This window comes from Barbus barbus (assembly GCF_936440315.1).
Source record: "Barbus barbus genome assembly, chromosome: 10".
Classification (NCBI taxonomy): domain Eukaryota; kingdom Metazoa; phylum Chordata; class Actinopteri; order Cypriniformes; family Cyprinidae; genus Barbus; species Barbus barbus.
The window spans coordinates 5,536,782-5,550,604 of record NC_136738.1 but is presented as its reverse complement, the minus strand read 5'-3'; the positions used below and the strand labels follow the sequence as shown (position 1 = coordinate 5,550,604).

At 37.4% G+C, this 13,823-nt stretch overlaps 1 long non-coding RNA gene across 1 annotated transcript; it reads right to left on the bottom strand.

Annotated features, from left to right (window-relative positions):
• Positions 1 to 8,301: 8,301 nt before the first annotated feature.
• Positions 8,302 to 10,175, bottom strand: LOC306876327. The gene is made up of 4 exons (XR_013784814.1): positions 10,058 to 10,175; positions 9,393 to 9,548; positions 9,202 to 9,266; positions 8,302 to 8,964 (listed from the first exon to the last, which is right to left on the bottom strand). It is a non-coding gene; the product is annotated as an uncharacterized lncRNA (long non-coding RNA).
• Between the last annotated feature and the right edge of the window lie 3,648 nt (positions 10,176 to 13,823).

The following is a 13,823-nucleotide window of genomic DNA, read 5'->3' as shown; positions in this document are numbered from 1 at the left end:
AGAGCGCGGGAGCAGTGTGCGCTGCCAACAGTGTCTGAGCCTTTCACAGCCACGCAAACGCACACATATATGCATGCGCGCAGGCACTCACAGTGGGAGGAGGGGTGTTAAGGGTGGGCTCTACTGCGTCAGAGGTGTGGGCTCGTGAAGAGCGAGCGTTTTGCTCGCTGCCCTCCACTCTAAAGGCTGCATTAAATCACCTTTCCACTTCAGCACCTCTCTGACTCTGGCTCAGCAATTAGTGTCGCTGCCCTCTGATGAAAGGGCTCCTCGGTTGGGTGGCGGCACGTGAACTCACCGAGAGGGCCGAATCACAGGGATCCCACATAATGAACTCCCTCCAATGAGAGCGAGATGTTAATGCTTTGGCGTCTATCGTGTTAAGTCGTTGCTTTGGAAAGCCGTCTGTGTGATGTGCCGACAACTGGCGGCTTTATCGCCAAACGAGAGCCATATCAAGTAGTGTAGGTGTAGTTATGTAAATTATTTGCTAGTCTTCATATCAAAAGGGATGAATGCATTGAAGCCTTCTCGCTTTCTTTGAGAGGCTTTGAGACACTCGCCATGACCCAGTTGTCGGCGGAGCTGAGAAGGAGCCTTTGATAAGGAAGCCTACGTCTTCACTTGAAGTCATGGGGACTGAGCCCGTAATTGGCCCCAAGCCGTCTTTAAGGGTGTTGTACATGCAACCGAGACGTACTGTGCTGTTTCATCATATAAACCACCCAGGGATGAGAACCCAGAATCGATATTCTTAATATAATCCTTGTTAAACTTGGGCTGTCAGTAACAAAGAGCCTGAGCCTTCGTCTTTCACAAAGAAGACATGCCCTTAAACGGCAGCAGAAACGCTGTGACATTTTTCTCGGTGATGTCACTAACCGATGACAGCCTATCAGTCATTCTTGAATAGCCCCAAGACAGAGGAGATGGACCCTTCTGAGACAGTTTTTGTTGCGTGTACATCAGCAGCAGCTGAGATGGAGTGGAGGCTAATTCACTATTTGAGTGCTGGGGTTGATTTGGCTTTACATATTCATCAGATGGATTAAATTGGATGTTTTCACACATACTTCTCACTTTTTAACTGAAGGAATATTTAAAAATATTGCATAATTTACATTTTGGAAGCAAATTTGTCCCTGCTTCTGTTATACACACTATGACAGCTGGTATTTTGATTTATTAAATCACTTGAGTTTTACTTGCTGTGGATGAGTTTTGAACAATGGCACAGTCTATGGGTTGTGTCAAATCGTTATAGCTAACTAGATCTATGGATTAATGTAAGCCTTTTGTTTTTTGTAAAAACTGTACAAGATTGTATTCAATTATTTAAAACAAGATAGCAGATTATACAGTAGATAGGAATAGTTTGGTGCTACTGAAGTGAAGCATTTAAAGAAATGATTTGTATTATATTCGTAATCTACAGATGCAAATAGATAGATAGAAAGTGTAATAAAATAAACATTAAAATGTGCATTTTGGATGCGTTCTCTACACTAGTCTGAAAGAAGACATCCTATGCAAGCAGAATAATCCAAAATCTCAAAATTGAAAAAACATTGTTTTTGCCTGTAGTGTCTTGGATTTGTGATGTCACAAACGGTACATCTGTGCAGCCCTGCGTAACTTTCCTCGTGACTTTTTTTAAACCGTGCCGCCCATGCACAGCCATCTGATTACAGATGCAGTGACAGTTCATTATGGTCATATATGACTGATTATAGTTGTTATAGGCAATGGCTCGGTCATGGTTTAATCATCATATGATTACTGGGTTTATTCATCTGCATTTGAATTGCAAACAGGGTTTAACTATGCCAGAGAAAATAGTGGGTGGCTGACCTGCTTTTTCTCATCTATCTTTTTTGTTTTAATTAGCGCACCTGTTTGTTCAACTTGAAGAGGCCCAAATTGATTTTAGTCCATCAGTGGCAAATGTAGATCAGAGCACATGGATAGGAGATATTAGTTTAACTTTGCAGAATAATATACGGCTTGACAAATGCAGAAACAATGATCAGAGACAAAGTGGAGCAAATGCTGTGCTTTGTGGCCAGATTCATAATTAGTTATGCATATTCATGAAACTACAATGGCCAAAAAACTATTTGGATACTTAGGTTATGCATTACAAATCAGAATAGCAAACCGGGAGGCAATTATTTTAAAGGATGATAGCTCAAGCACACTTTTTCATGAAAAACTTGCTTTATATTATAGATATACAGTACCATGCGTGTGTCATGCAAAATAAAAAAATAGAATTTCTGACCATGAATTAAGAATTTATTCCCACAATTGGTCACATTTTGTTAATTTGTTCCCTTATGTAAATCATGACCACTTTGTACTAATTCGATCGCTCATTTTAGTTCAATCATGACTACAAAAGATGAAAAAACTAAACAATACAATTTACCTAAAACTATGGAACAACTTCAGTCGGGGGAACAAATGATTCATTTGTAGGTACAATATCTTGTTTTTTTCTGGCTACATGTCTATATGTTTTAGACATGCAATTCTTATATATATCTCATTAGCTTCAGTTTGAACATTGTTATAATATTGTTCAATAAATATTGTGTGAAACTGGTTTTCATGTTCATAACAGATATGATGAACTAGTGTCTTTTTAAGGAGAAATTCGATTTGAATTTCATACAGTATGTCCACTAAAAGCCAATAGCAAACTGCATTTTTGCAACCTTGAAGGAAACCACAGGAAAGGGACATGACTTAGAGTCACGAAAGAAAGTGAGCAAATGAATCACTTCAGGAATGGATGAATGACTAATTTCATCATTTATAATCAAGGTATAATCGATATTTTACCTTGGAATTGAACCACTGTGAAATATTCCTTTCACATTTATACATTATCTGTGTTTGTTTGTTTTCTCCCTCAGTCTTGGCAACTGAATTTTCTTATGAAGTATGAATTTAGCTTTTATGTTGTTGTCATGGAAACATTCTGATTCACAATAAAGTGGCAGTTACGTATGGCTGTTCAAATGGCCACATATGAGACAGTATTGCCCTGCACCCATAAGAGCATTTGCTTCAAATCATCACCCTAAGAATCACCTTGAGACCAGTTGAGAAGCTTTTATAACTAATGCAATGAATTCATGCATTTTTAATTGCGACTTAAGTGTCTAAATACACTTGGGGCTGCCATACATGCTATTGTTTGTGAAACTGGCAGTACCTTTGCTATATTTGCGTAGTGTTTGCAGACACTAAATTACCAAGTGCACGGTATTTCAAAACAGATGTGGAAATGAAGCCGGCAGAGTAAGAGCGGAGAGAAATTGTGCCACAGACGTGAAATATCTCCGTCTACTCCCTCAGAGTCCTTTAAAAAGATTAGGCTACAACTGTTATTGTGCTCTGGCAAATCTTCTCAGTGTTATGGCCCTTCACAAATTTCAGTGCTTTGAAAGGATACTCTGTCAGCTAATGAAAAATCTTAATTGAAAAGCATAAATTAAATGCAGTGGTCTCTTAAAATGCAGTGTGCAATACTAGACGCTTTTGGATATGATCAAAATCAACAGGCGCCGGGGTGAGCGCTGAGTTTAAGAGACCTTGAGGCACTGAAAAGCCTTCTTTCTCTGGCGATGTGAGCTGATGAAGAGACTGTGGGGATTGAAGCTCTGCCTGCAGGTGGGTGTGTGAGTGGATGTAGAGAGGCTGTGTCCTGCTGAGGGCTGGGGATGTTATTGCTCTCGTCTCTGAGGAAGTCAAACTGGTGGGATCTTGTGAGGAGGTGGAAGGCCGACCCCCGTAACCTCGCTATCATCTCAGCATCGGATCTGCTGCCCACCATCAGTTTGAGCAACTCGCGCCACCCCCAAACGCAGTCCTTCTCCATTCAGAGCCAGCATTAATGCATCTCCGGCTGATTTAAAAACGAATCCTGTGTGGAAATACTTATGTAACGTTACCGGCCTTGAAAGATGCACGAGTCACGTGATGCTCGGGGAGGGACGGTGCAGAGGAGATGCGAACCTCGAGGTCTTGGTTTGCCCTGACCCCTCTTCATAGCCTCCGGGTAATTGTGAGGAAAATGGATGCTTTTGTTGAAGTTGTGAAACACAAGTGGGCGTTTTTATGGAGTTACTCCAACAAGTGCTCTAACACTCATCTGGCAATAATTGCCAATAATTGTGCGCATTAGTGCCGCTCTAATGGATTTTGTGAGTGAAATATTTCTGCCCTTTTAAAAGGCCTCTGGGACAATAACCACAAGGTATTACAGGCACCGAGGTACAATTAATGCAATCAACAGAAGCAAACTAAACCATTAGGCCAACTTCATAGAGCACCATCAAATGAGAGTGGCACAGCACAATGCCGTTCCGCAGGAGGGAGGCTCATTGGGGTTTGATTAAAATCATCACTCGTGGCTGGTTGACCATACAAGAGTCAAACACTTCAGAATAGCGCCATAAAAGCCAACTGGTTGAATCACAATATTTCGATTGTCACCTACAAAGAGGGGTTTCGTGCCAACGCTTTATTAGAGAGTGCTTGCTGTTGAAGTATGTTAATGTTTTAGTACAATGCGAAGCTATTAGTTGCTTGCAAATTTCAGATATTTTTAAATAGGTTTGCTTATGCTTTGCGCGAGTGTGTAATGCATGACACATGATGTTTGAACATGGCTGTGCAATGTTAAATGAAAAGTTCACCTAAAATTTACATTTGCTGAAAATATACTCCCACTCAGGCCATCCAAGATGTAGATGAATTTGTTTATTCTTCAGAACAGATTTGGAGAATTTTAGCATTGCATCACTTGCTCAACAATGGATGCTCTGCAGTGAATGGGTGCCGTCAGAACGAGAGTCCAAACATCACAATCATCCACAAGTAATCCACATTACTTTAGAATATCAATTAATGTCTTGTGAAGCAAAAAGCTGTCTGTTTAAATGAGCAAATCCATCAGTGAGGCATTTTAGTTGTATATGGGTGCTGGTTGATACAAATATGAGTACATAATCCATAATAACGGTTTCTCCAATGAAAAAGTCCATCCTCTGTTGTTCTCTCACAATAAAATCCACAGACATATTTGTTTGGAACTGTTTTAGACTGTATTTGTTTATAAACATTGCTTGATCTGTGCATCCTGATTCAGACGATATGACGTTTTCATTGGAGAAAGCAATGTTATGGATAAAGGACTTTTATTTTAGCCGGAAGCAACCGTTTATGTCAAAAAAATAAAAAATTTAACCATGGATTTGTTTATTGCAAGCACACAGAGCTTTTCACTTCACAAGACGTTAATTAATGGACTGGAGATGTGTGGATTATTGTGATGTTTTTATCAGCTGTTTGGACTCTCATTCTGACGGCACCCATTCACTGCAGAGCATCCATTGTTGAGCAAGTGATGTATTGCTAAAATTCTCCAAATCTGTTCTGATGAAGAAACAAACAAACTCTTCTACATCTTGGATGGGGGGGGGGGGGGGGGGGGGGGGGAGTAAATTTTCATCAAATTTAATTTTTTGGGTAAACTGTTCCTTTAAAAAGGGAAAAATTCTGCAAGAAATGAATGATAATAACTTACCTATTAGGTGTGTACATAATGACAGATTAATTTTCGGGTGAACCATCCAGTCTCGGAAATGTATAAAGTAGAATGTCTTTTGTTTTTAAGACAAGCTGGCTCTTGAAGGCATGGTTGTGCAGCGAGCTGAGCGTAGACCTGCAGTCAGTGAGAGCTATATGAAACTAAAGAAGTAAGTCAAAGTTTGATCACGATACTTCAATCTTGCCAAAGGCACTTGATCGGACCTTCTAGAGATGTGTTTTATTCACAGGCTCCAGATTGAAGAACCAAACCTCTTTGAAAGCTGTCACAACAAATTACAAACCTGTGTCCAACCACAGCCATAATGTAAGTGTGTGTGTGTGTGTGTGAGAGAGATATAATAATGTGAGCAAATGAATGAATGCTCTGGTTTGCTTATGCTTCTGGTTAGGTGGAATATGAGAAGAGAACGAAAGAGGAAGGCAAGAGTGCAAGAGCTGACAAGCAGAAGGTTCTGGAAATGCTCTTCTCTGCCTTTGAGAAACACCAGGTGGACCTGGTGGACATCACGAAGCAACCGGTGGTAAGTTGTTCAGCTCAAGGCAGTTGAACATGAAAACACTGTGCCATTATATAAACGAGAGCTTGTGCCTCCCCTCTTGAAAAAGAAGTACACTTTTAAAAAGAGTGCTCAGGTAACAATTTAGTATAAGGACCAGTTCTCATTATTAACTTGCATATTAGCATGCACATTATTAACATATTGGCTGTTTATTAGTACTTATAAAGCACATATTCTGCATGACCTACATCCCTAATCCTAAACTTAACAACTACCTTATTAACTATTAATAAGCAGCAAATTAGGAGTTAGAGGCAAAAGTCGTAGTTAATAGTGGCGAGAACTGGACCTTAAAATAAAGTGTGACCATTATTTGCAATTAAATTAATGTGTTTTATAGTTTAAGTTTATATTAAATGCAGTTAGCTGCACTTCAGAGTGCTTTTTTGACCCACTTTAAGGAGGACTCATAATTTCATAATTACTGCCGTTGTCTTTAAAATAAATTGTATTGCCGTGCTATTATATAATATATTTATTTTTAAACTTTGTCATGTATTTAAATATATTTGTAATTACACATTTGAATGACGAGGTTGCAATTTAGAAAAAAAAACTTCAAGTGCACTTCTATTTCGCAAGGGTTCATCAAAATTGATGTTTGCTCTGTTAATGGTAATTTTGAATAAATCTTTTCAGTTTTATCAGAAGTTATACATGAGAGAGATTAAACCAAGTTACAAGAAATCACAAATATTCTGCATGGGCTTGGTGTTGATTATATTATCATAGTTAAATGAGCTCTTGATGATCCTATGAATAATTGCCTCTTGACTGCTGCCTCAGTCTCTCTGAAGGATTGGAGAAATATAAATGTGATTGAAGTTACATGAGTCATAACTAAAAAGAAACTAAATAGAACTGAGTAAGATAATTGTTACTTCCCACAGTGGTCTTGCCATTTAGTGAATAGATTACACAAATTGAGGCTAAATAAAGAATTTAGCACTTTTCACAAAGTTGTTAGAGAGCCATGGTTAAGAGTTGGATGTATAATCATATCTTGGCAACATGTGTTCACCCTGTCGATCTGCTCTTCCTCTAGATTTACCTGAAGGAGATTCTTAGGGAGATCGGAGTGTATAATTCCCGAGGGCCTCATAAGAGCACCTGGGAGCTGAAGCCAGAGTATCGCCACTATGAGGAAGGACAGGAGGATGAGGAGGAAAAAATGGAGTAATCCGGTTTACATAAGCCTGGGTTGGATATGCTTTCATGTAACTCTTGTTTGTTTCTGTGCCAGATTTGTTTTGATCTCTTGTTCACGGACCTTGTTCACTCCCAGGTGGAACGAATGTCAGAATAAACGAAATCAAGATCAACTTTTTTTTTCTTTGGTTACATAAAGCGTTTCTCTAAGAGCATTATGAAATGAATACTGTAATTTGCATATGACTCTTACAATCTTCCGAGTTAAGAGCACTTGTGTTTGTTACAGAAGCACATTAATAACATTAATGGAAACAGTCACCCTTTGGACTTTCCATTAGTTTAATAGTTTCATAACTCTCGTCAGTAACAGTTAGTGCATATAAACACATCTGTCCTGCTGGGCAGGAATAATCACAAGCAAGAGTAAATTGCTCAAGATCACATGCAGTTCACACTTCACCACAAAACAAAGTTTGCATTGGAAGATAAACCATATTTTTAGGACCAACAAGGATTTTTGGATTGTTACGCAATCACAAATACTGTAATGCCTTTTAGTGATTCTGTATTTAATATTGTTCTCTACAGTGTAGAGAACAATATAGCATGAAAGCAACACAATAAATACCTTCATAATGTATAAATAACTTATTTAGGGGTTGGTGTGGTGATATAAAAAACTAAAGTAAAATATACATTTTGTTCTGGATAGGTGCCACCCACCATATCTGCAGAGATGTTTCCTCTGCTATTATAAAAATATATTTTTCACCACCCCCAATGCATAGATAAATATTAAGTTACAAATAATAAAAAAAATAAATGCATTTATACCAGGTCAAAAAGCACATAGAAAATACATTTTAAATTATATTTATTCCTGTGATGCAAAACTGAATTTTCAGCATCATTACTCCAGTCTTCAGTGTCACATGATCCTTCAGAAATCATTTTAATACGCTGATCTGCTGAAGAAATATTTATTGTTATCAGTTAATACATGATGAAACAGATCTTGTCCCCCTGGAATTCTTTGCTGAATATAAAGTACAGAAGAACGATTTACTTGAAATGGAAAAATCATCATGTTTTTACTGTCACTTTCGATGAAATGTCTTGGTGTATAAAAGTTTTTTTTTTTTTAAAGAAAGTTAACCCAACCTTAACAGTAGCATATAAATTAAGTTCATAAATGAATTTTCCTACAAGCATCAAAAAAATGAGCTGTAATTATTCAAATATAGGCAAAGTCATTTTATTTTTTCATAATGTCGTTGCATTAAACAAGGAAAAAAAAAGATCTGCAATATTCTTTGTTTGGATGCATTGTTGAATGTTTATTATGAGACAGGAAGATACAGATATTACAGTGAAAAGCATAAGACTATTGTCATTGGACATTACCTAGTGTCACGTATACTAAAACGGTACATTTACATTTGTGTTCATCTGAGCTTTCTATCCGATGTGTGAAAGCCATGTGTGGTAGGTACTGTAGGTGTGAAATTCTTATTCTCTCGCCACCTTCATACATTTTTTTCCCAGTCTTTTCGGCCCTCCACTGTAATTTTTCATCAGCTTGGGTTGATCCAGCATGCCATCTGGATTTATAGTTTTGCCTGTGGAAAAACTGGCAAGAGAATAGGAGTCAAAAATAGAGCCCTCAGACCTTAAAGCACACAAACCAGCATAGACAACGTGTGCTCAGGTAATACATGCTATTATGTAGTTTCACTGGTCGTGACCTCAGAGATTTGTAGTCATCATTGCACATCTTTACTACGCTAACGTCTTGACATTCACTTTAGTCCATGTTGCTAAACCATTTGCACTAAAGGTGCATTTAAGACAGTTTGAAGTGTTATACCTTACAATCCTTTGCATTCGCGGGCCATTCAAAGTTTTACTTCATATTGGCTTCATGCTGCAAACCTAAGAGAGAAAGAAAAAAAAAAACAGCATTAAGCTCATTCACCATTATATAAGCCATACAGGCATAATATCAGTTATAATGCATATTCATGAGGCAGCAGAGCTCTTGACATAGTGAGCACTTACTCGTATGCTAATGCAGTACCTGATGGACAGGTAACAGCTGCTTCCTGCATGTTAATTGCATTTTTATTTAATGGGCACCTTCCCTTTGCTCTCAGCTGATGCACGGACCCCAGTGAGAGCGAGCGAGCGGCCCTTATCCTGTGTCCTGCAGCCCACCTAGTGAGAAAGTGGGCAATGTCAATTAGTCATTTCACTACTCTAGTCATAATCAGTCATTTCCAATAGTCTTTTATAGAAATGAACATAAGGGTATGGAGGCCCATTTCTGCCACTAAATTAAAAAAAAATAATTATTGAATACTCACAATTCTTACTTAACTCGCAACTGCGTGTTATAAAATCAGAATTGTAAGATATAAACTCACAAATCTGATTAAAAAGTACTGCAAGATGTAAACTCGTAATTTTGAGGTAAAAAGGAGAATTGTGAGAAAGTCCGAAATCAAATATTCCAGTTTAACCGTGTCTGTAATTTAAACTATCGTATATAATAGACATATTATAAAGTCGATTGTTACTCCATGATCTTCGAGACATGGCGGAGAGCACGTGTTTAACAGGCCAACACACAGCCTGCACAGAATGGACCCCCAAACCGGCCAAGAGCCTGCAGAACAACTCAAAATCTATGCAATTAAGACTCTTGTTAAATTAGGTCATATTACCTGATATGCATTCAGGGTGAGTCATGGTGGCGGACTGTAATTCGGTCATTGATATAGGAGTCGCGCGTCGCCTGCTCCAGCTGCCTCTGCTTCTTCTTCGAGAAAGAGTCGAGACGGAATCTTCTTCTGGGGGTGTAAAAGAGACCGGAAATGCGTCACTCCCTTCTCTCCGCCCATCGACTGGACATGTGCGCCCTCTACAGGACACAGATGACACCACTAAAGATTTGACAAAACAACAACACTTGATTAATAGTTCATTAATATTGCTGTAAGCCAATTCAGCCGTAGAAGTACATAGATGTGGGAGATTCTTTCTAATTAGATAGCTTATATCTGGTGGTTAGGGTTAGGCTTGCCAAAACTTTGCAAGTGACAATAAAGTTATATAAGCTACTCGAAAAAGCTAGTATTCATTCATTCACTTAGCATTTGTCCTCACTTGAATAAAAAAATGCATTAATATTATAAAGATGCATTCATATTTATCAATTTCTGACACATTTGGTGCAGGTTTTACATGATATTTTTTTAACTACACATATTTAAATTAATTCAAAAGTCATGCAGAAAAACAAATGGCCAGTGTCTACCCTTTGTCTCAAAGCAGTATATAATTGTCAGTGGTAGGCTAATACACCTGAAATGTTTTAATCACATGACTAGTATCTTGCTTTTGATAAATGTACTCGGAGATTAAAACAAATATGCTATAGAAAAATGTTAGGTGTTCAGTTTTCGGTGTAGTCTTAGTGTCAGCAGGTGGTGCTGTTAAACAAGCCATAGGATCCTTCAACATGGCAAATAAATAACTCATCTAAAATAAACCTATAGATAGACCCTCAGCCTCCTAGTAATTTCATTAATGTTGATCATCAACCACCCCCATAAAACTGAAACATTATAAACTAGGGTAAACACAATCTAATCTAATGCTGGAAACTGTGCTTAGGGGGCTTTGTGAGCTCAGATGATTAATGCTGCTCCTTTTTTTTTTTTTGTCTAATTAGTGTCTGGACAAAATGAAGTCATTTGCAACTGATTTTATTTCCCCTTGGGATACAGATAAAGTAAACTGAACCTATTTGTATGAAAAAAATCCCACTTTTTCTTTTTTAAGGCTATGTAGGATTGGTAAAATAACAATGCACTTGTAAAAAAGCACCTTTTTACACTTGTATGAAAGATTTTACTTCTGGAACTAACGCAGTTTAAAACTAACTGCATCTCTTCAAATATATAAACAGATTGGCCTTTACTTTTAAATGAGATCTTCACAAAAGGATTTAGACTATTATAACATTGTTGTTTTATTCTATATAGGTTCTTTTCACCCATTTGCAACAATGCCCTGCAGCAGTGATTGGTGATATTGTAACTATGTGTGAGTTGTTTCGTGGCACTTCATGCACGTCCACTTGAGAGATAACAAGAAAGAGCAATCAAATTCTCAAATTACTAATAACTTGCCATGTTCAGCTGACTGTCCAATTATCTGTCCCCCCTTGGTACAACAGTCAGTGACTCAATTACAATAAAATGCTTACACTCTGGGCTGAAAATTACTGTCCCTCAATCAGTGTTGGTTTGTGTGTCCTCAGAGATATGCTGCATATATGCAGATGAGCTGCACTGGGTCATAAACGCCCAGTGCAATTAAAGTCTTCAAACTGGGGACGAGACTCTGAGTGATTTATCAAAATTAGCTTCTTTCCGGTTTTCATCCAGAGAAAAGGGAAAATCAATGCCTGAGACCTTTAACCCTTTCCTATAACTCTGATGGTACATGCAAACCAGTTTATATCCTGCTTTAAGCTCAAATGTTCATCAGTAGACGGCATAAAATCTTCCCCAGAAAGTGCTGGGCACACTCGTTTTTAAATATTAAAGGTTTCAAAGATTTACTTTGATCATTTATTGCTGTTCATGCATGATGTCAGGTTATATTTATGGCAGTAATTTTACTGTATTTAATTGGAATATGAATATTTTAATGTGTAGTTTATACCCTTAAGCTGTAAGGGTCTTTCAGAAAATGTGATTTTAATCACAGAATTATAAAGTGCCTTTAGAAAGGCAAAAGTGTAAGAATCAGGGGATATGATTTAGAGTTCATTATTTGCATAGTAGACATTATTTGCGTAGAAGATTCACACAAATCTGTCTGGAACTGATTAGAAAATCATTTTCTTTTATAATTTTTTTTCAGTCAACAAAAATAATCTATTGGAGTGAATATTAAACAAATTAAGTAGGCTATATGGAATCCATGCTTTCTCTTATCATTCTTTCTTTTGTCTTTTATCTGAGTCAATAATCTCAGGCTTTAATTCTAATATATCACAGGTTGAAACAGAAATGAGATGTCTGATAATTGAAAAGTGATAATTTACTTTTATTATTTTGCCAATAAATGAATAATGACCTATTACTGGTAATACTGTAAATAGACGGTTACATTATTATTTTATTATTAATATTATTTATTCTAACTGCAACCTTTGAATTCAAAATTGTAATTGTCAAATCTAAATCTGCACTGAATGTGTTATTTCAGCTTTTTAAAACTTTTTTTTTTTTTTTTTTTGTAGTTTGTAGTTTTCATCACCATAGCTTATGCCAGATGGGTGAAATGAATTTTTTTTTAATAAAAAATAAAAAATAAAGCAGTTCAGTGTCCTTTGGCTTGATCTCCTAAACTTGAAGGTGATCATTAAGGCCACATTGAATACTGGGAAATACACAGTATATATATATATATATATATATATATATATATATATATATATATAGTAGCAAAATAGTGGCCCTAGACATTTGGATCCAACTGTATCTATTAGCGTCACTGACGTATCATTAGTATGTTCCTCTACGGGGTTGACATAACTCATGTTGTTTTAATTCCTCAATGGTTAAGTCATATAGAGAATCAGGGTAGTCTGGGGCCGCAGTGCCTTTTTTGGGAATGTCATGTGAGAGCGCTGATGCTGTTTTGCCTGAAAATAAAGTTGGAGCTGTCTGGAAGTTGTGGAATGTGTGGCAGGCTCAGGGCCAGTGCTGTGTTTGCAGACAACTGAGCTGGATAGCAGGTTTCTCAGGGACACCCAGACAGACAGGAGGCAGGTACTGCTGATCTTCATCCCTTCTCCTCCCACTGCATCTACACAGTCATGAGGAGAATGCAATATGGAAAAACAGTTCTAAGAATAGCCTTTATCACAGTTGAGCAATATCCCATTTGTGAATCTAAACGCTTAAGTCCATCATTTGATGGCAGCTCCTTTTTCTGGTGAAGGGAGGACACCTCTTGTTTTAGGGCCAGTGCTTTGTGATGCCCCTTGGCAAAGTGTCGGCATTGATGGAGATGCAGTCTTCAGCCTCTCCCACTGGAATATTAAAGGGACGGTTCACTCCAGTAGGAAGATACTGTCATCATTCACTCTCCATCATATTGTGCCAACTGTTTTCTGTGAAACAAAACAAAATAAAACATGTCTTTTAAATCCATATAATAAAAAGTCATTGGGGGCCAAAAAAACCCTGAAACATTGGACCCCACAGAATTTCATTGTTTGAAAATAAATAAATAAATAAATAAATGCATGCTGGATTTTTTTTTAATAATAAAAAATAAATAAATAAAATAAAGGCTGGAATTGTTTATACTATACCAAACCCATATGACCTTTTATTTCTTTTTCCTTTAAAAAGAGATATTTATCCAAATGTCCAAGCTGCTTTTTATTTCCATATGATGAAAGTCAGT